General features: G+C 35.2%; 1 protein-coding gene across 1 annotated transcript in view; it reads right to left on the minus strand.

Annotated features, from left to right (window-relative positions):
• Positions 1 to 1,737, minus strand: part of LOC138713721 (leucine-rich repeat and transmembrane domain-containing protein 1-like) — a 44,543-nt gene extending 42,806 nt beyond the window's left edge. The window contains exon 1 of the mRNA XM_069846032.1: positions 1,303 to 1,737. The gene's annotated coding sequence lies outside the window, so the exon portion shown is untranslated. The remainder of the gene's footprint in view (positions 1 to 1,302) is intronic.
• Between the last annotated feature and the right edge of the window lie 4,263 nt (positions 1,738 to 6,000).

Below are 6,000 nucleotides of genomic sequence, written 5' to 3' on the forward strand. Positions count from 1 at the left end.
ATAGTATGTCTGAGCAATTTTATCTTTTCGGATCGGGCAGAAGTAAAGATTGAATTTACAGTACGTAAGATATTCTTTTATAGAGTAGGTACAGAATTATTTCAACATGAGTTACTAGTACGAAGAACGAAACGGGTAGGCTAATTGGGATTAGGTACACTAGTCTATAGTGCACATTAGAACTGAAGTCTGTATCGAAATGAACTGCCACCATTTTAAAAAATGTGTTTAAATATCCATATTATGATTATTTTTTCAATTTAACTTCATTCTCTACATTGTACGCTAATGTGCTGTATACAGTATAATATACTCTGCATAATGAATACGTCCACATGGACAGCTCAGTTCGTGAGTAAAAACACTCATTGTTAATACTATACTGTATTTTGATTAAACAAAAACCTAATGAAAATGATCAAACTCAAAAGCGCAATATTTCCTTGTTTACATAAATGGATGAACTACTTTTCTTTCCCTCCTATAGGCTACCTAGTAAAGTGATTTGTTTGTATATTACACCAGTATCATCGAACTCCAGTCGTGGAAGGAGGTAGCGAACGGCGTTGATCCAGAGGTATGGGCAAGTTAATATTAAAAATGTTAGTAAAAATAAAATGATGTCCCTGTAAAAGACAGGAGAATAAATGCTTTTCACATTCTTTTGATATTGTCATTGTGTAATGTATATTTACTTTCAGAATGCACATATGTATGTTCCCCCATATTACCGTACTCTACTCTAAATAGCAACGTTGTTACCTCAACACATCTCCACCTACCTGCAGCGAGTCAACAACCTATAGTGCATGCACAGTAAACTTATTGTATCGGGTCCAAAGTCTCGAAGCCTGGTAATGACTATAATGACTTGTACGAGAGGCGTGTAAAACGGGGAGACGGCACTGTATACTAATAATGTGAAGTGCCGCCTCACCGAAGGATATATTGCTTAAAGACAAATATATTCATTAATGCATTAATTAATTAATTCACATCCCTAAATTCCTTGATCTAAGTACACCCATTCTGGGGTAGGCCTAATTAATGTTTTTCCTGTAAAAAGTGTAATTCTTCAATAAGTTTCCATAACATAAAGTTGTTATATAATCCACAGGAATTTGGTATCTGTATAAGCATCAGAGGTTTTGACATAAACATAAGGACAAAAGTGAAACATCTCTTTTGAAGGGATGTCCTTAAACTTTTAGTAGAAGCTGTACAGCACTTCATCAATGATTCGAAATATTAACGCTTTCTGGAACACTTTTTATAACTTAATTTCAAGCACTTTATACTAACCTCAATTTACCATTTATGGGACATGAAAGACAACTTCACAGTTAACACCAATAATGAACACAAACTTGTCACAGGCTTCTTTAAAAATTCACTAGTGTTGTTTCAACTCGTAGACACACGATACGCTTCCTTGGATTCCGAGTTATGAATAAAAGATTCGCTACTTGAGATCGGAAACAGTAACAACACACTTTTCCGCGTCTGTTTTCTTTCTTTCTTTTTCTCCCAGGACAACACAAATGCTGGGTTCCCACCAACACGGAACTTGTTCAGGCTAGCAGCCAGACTACACTGAACTGATTTTCTTGTGCTACCTACGAACCGCTATCACAAGCAGCAATGTCTATATCACTGAAAAGAATGTTTGCTGGTTTCCTCAACACTTCCTGGCGCCCCTCTACCTACGTCATGTAGATTACTGGGAATGCCCGGCCAGACTTTACAGCACTCGGATAATCCACACGAATTCCAGCAGTCTTACGGACGAGATGCACAAGACTTGGTGCTGTGCCGAACGGATGTATCTAAATTGGGTTCTTGTGACTGATGTGTAGGCGCGTTTGCAGTTCAGGAAGAGTGGGTAGATGGGTCAGAGACGCACGGGGACCAAACCGAGTGTAATGATGCGTGTAATGTTCGAGATTTAATGTAATTATTAGACGCGCTTCCGTATTGCTGTATGATCAAACTGTGCAACTGTGCTGCCACCTACGTGTCACAGTTTGTAAGTACCCAAGCAAGCGTGTAATCGCAGAAATTTCACGCATAAGTGTCATGTTTGGAATCCAGTGTCAGGGTTGCGTACGTCACAAATATGCCGAATGTAGCGCCAGGCCCAATAGTTTGGCGTTCTAAATATACCAAGCGTAACTTAATGGTTAAAATGGCGTCCAACAATTACCGAATGCACTGCAAATAGGGTGACCAGACGTCCTCTTTTGTACTGACATGTCCTCCTTTTTTAGGACTTTGTCCGGGGTCCGGGCGGATTTTAAAAAATCGAGAAATGTCCTGCTTTTCGTAACTTGTATGCCTGATATTTTGAAATTATCTGATTTGACACCTTTTTTTAAGTAACTTGCCTGTAGGTGGCAGCAGTATCGACGGAATATACTCTTTGCCAACGATCATAAAACTCTCTTTGCTCCCCCTTGTTATGGTCGTTGTTCACAGATAGCTAGTAAATCGAGAGATCGAAGTGCGAATGTAAATCTGAAAATATATTTTCTGTCCCCTTTAATAATTATAGTTTCCTTGATTTTCATATGTAGCTAACTGTAAAATCGTTGTTATTAAGTTTTTTCATAATTATTTTGTAATAAAATAGATATTAACATACTTTTAATTGTAATACAAGTCTAAATCTGTACTGTAAATATTTTGTAATACGAGTAAAATAGATATTGATGTGATTTGAAGTATAATCACAGTCTACTATATACAGTCACGAAGTTTGAGGTTTTTTTTGCAAATCTCGTGATAAAGCGCTCCAAGCGGTTAGCAACTAGAAACAATAGACTGTCCATGGTCGACTTTCGACTGTGTCTTATTTCTATCGAGTGCTAGCTCGTTGCGTATTTCACATTGATGCTTGTGAAATGTTCGTTATTGGTTATAATGGAAATGTTAATGGCTAAAATATAATAATTGGAATAATAATATGGGACAAGGAGGAGACGTTTGTAGTGCTATAAACTGTAGCAACAGTAAGAGAAAGAGGCCAGAGTTATCCTTTTTCCGATTTCCGAAAGATTCAGAAAGGTTCCTGGGTTTCCACAAGAATGCAGTGCAGAAACAAAACTGTTAATTTGAAGTTCTTTGTGACTGTTAGAACACATTATATCCTTATATTTCACAATGAAACGTTTCAGTCTAACCGAAAGGACATTAGATACCGGTTAAAGTTCTGTCACTTAGGCTGCTAAATTTCCAGAGAAATAAAGGTTAGGTCTACTTTTTTTTCAGAGGATATATTTTTAATTGTTGCTCTTAATTTTGTTATTATTTTTATGTGTTATTTTACTAAAAACTTAGAAAAATTAAGTTTGTTTTAATGAAATTTATTGATCACGTTTTATTTTCAATTCTGGTGGGATTATTATTGCTTAGGCCTACTTTTTTCTTCAAAGGATATGTTAAAATTATAGCTGTTAATTTTGTTGTTATTTTTATTTGTTGCTTTACTAGAGACGTAGAAAAAGTCTGTTACAATAAAATTTATTGATCACGTTTTATTTCCAATTCTGGTGTGATTATTATTGCTTAACCTCATCCCACTTTGTTAACTACGTAAGCCTACACTACAAGTACCGGTACACGTAAGTTATTCCATTAATTCATATTTCCATTATTATTGTTGTAAAGAGAAATGCAAATGAATATTTATTGGTTTCATAGTTAATTATCGCTATAATCTTGAATGAGTAAAGCTATTATAGTAAATTTCAGTTCGTTTTGCACAAACAAAAATTATATTAACTTATTTCTTGCAGGTATCTTCGAGTTTATGGTGGAATTTAATATACTTCATTAAAATAATAAATTAACTTTATGCACTTAATATTTCAATAATGGAAGGAAGGTGTTAATTTTTCGAAAAGAACACAACGAAAGTTTAGCATATTTTGTCGGCTGCTAGGAGAGAGATCTGCGATGATGAGGCGATAGTAGCGAACCTAGTGGTGGGCAACTACCCATGTTTGCATTTTTACTACATATTGAGCTTCGCGACTGTATATAGTAGACTGTGGTATAATATAGGCCTAAGCCTAAATCTAAGTACATTTTTCTGTCCTTTTTTTTTTTTTTCGAACAATGCCCTCCTTTTTGAAGCTATGGGATGGACAAAATAAAACTGGCCAGCGGAAAATATAAATTAAATATATATGAATTTATATGTATAAGACTGACGCGGAAATGACCCTGACAATGCAGGAAACCGTGATTTCGATGCAACGATGGGTTGCTGTCGCATATCCGCGCATGCACATCTCCCGCATGCTCTGTCCCGAGCTTCGCTGTGTCATTACTTTTGAGTGAGTGAGAGGAGCAGACGTGTTTAGTGGCCAGTTGAATGCAACACAAAATGGCGCTCACGATAAAACAATGCGTGTTCATTGTCGAGTGTTATGCGAAGCTCAATTCATGGAAAAGATGTGCGGAACTGTTTGCGCAAGAGTTCCAGACTGGACTGTTTTGGCAAAACCTCCAGCAAAGACTGCAATGCAAAACTTAGTGCCAAAATGGCGTGAAACGGGCTCTGTAGCGAATAAAAACCGTTATTATCCGAAAAGAGTTGGAACACCAGAAAACAGTGCTCAAGTGCAGGAAAGCCTGAAACAAAGTCCGACGAAATCGCAACGCGTTTATCTGTGCAAGTGAGAATTAAGAGAACGTCGTGTCGAAACATTATCAAAAAGGTCTTGCATCTGTATCCTTACAAATTTACTGTTTTGAATGTGTTAAAGCGTCCAGATGAACCTTAGCGTGTTGAGTTGGTTTCTGAGTGAAGTGGAATCAGGACTTTTGGATCCTTAGTTTTTCATTTCTTCAGATGAGGCCTGGTTCAGCCTGTCAGCCGGGCCAGTTTTATTTTGCCCACCCTGTATAATGCCTCTTTATGGTGGTAATATTGAAACTCTTTAAGTACTTTAAAAAATAACAAACATATTGCATTTTCTTCCTGCGCACAACAAAATAATGTTTATCTTCATTCTTCTGAAAATATTCATTGTGCTGTATTCTTTAAGAGAAGACTCCACTGAAAATCATGAAAATTTTTCCAAATTTTTTAGCTATTTCACTTATTCAGAATTTATATTTTCATACCCCAAATGGATTCAGCTCAATTCTGATTACACATACTCGTATGTTTACACTTTTTAAATTAAGGCTGGAAGGGGGCGTGGAATTTGAAGAGCTGTCAAAATTGTTTTTCATCGAAGAATTCTTTTTTAACATTTCTGATTACAAATCTAGTAACTTTTTGTTGGCTCCCTGAAGTTACTAGACGAATGTAGCGGAGGAGAATATTAATTTACATAAATATTCATTTTATTTTCAAATCTATTTTTCTGTGTTCATTTTTGTTGATTCAACACCAACTTTCTTATGCCAAATATTAATCAATCTGGATGAAATTTTTACTGGAAGTGTTTATGAGGTAGCTGCATGTTTCTATGCATTTATTTTGTGAGAAATACTGCTATTTTATTTTATTAATATTTTCTTAAGAGAAATATTAATAAAATAAACTAGCAGCATTAAGAAAAATATTAATAAAATAAACTAGCAGCATTTCTCACAAAATAAATGCACAGAAACATGTAGCTACCTCATAAATACTTGCAGTAAAAATTTCATCCAGATTGATTAATATTTGGCATAAGAAAGTTGGTGTCGAAGCAACAAAAATAAACACAGAAAAATAGATTTGAAAATAAAATGAATATTTATATAAATTAATATTCTCCTCCGCTACATTCATCTAGTAACTTCAGGGAGCCAACAAAAAGTTACTAGATTTGTAATCAGAAATGTTAAAAAGAATTCTTCGATGAAAAACAATTTTGACAGCTCTTTAAATTCCACGCCCCCTTCCAGCCTTAATTAAAAAATTGTAAACATACGAGTATTTGTAATCAGAATTGAGCTGAATCCATTTGGGGTATGAAAATATAAATTCTGAATAAGTGAAAT

Source organism: Periplaneta americana, chromosome 14 (assembly GCF_040183065.1).
Source record: "Periplaneta americana isolate PAMFEO1 chromosome 14, P.americana_PAMFEO1_priV1, whole genome shotgun sequence".
NCBI classification, from domain to species: domain Eukaryota; kingdom Metazoa; phylum Arthropoda; class Insecta; order Blattodea; family Blattidae; genus Periplaneta; species Periplaneta americana.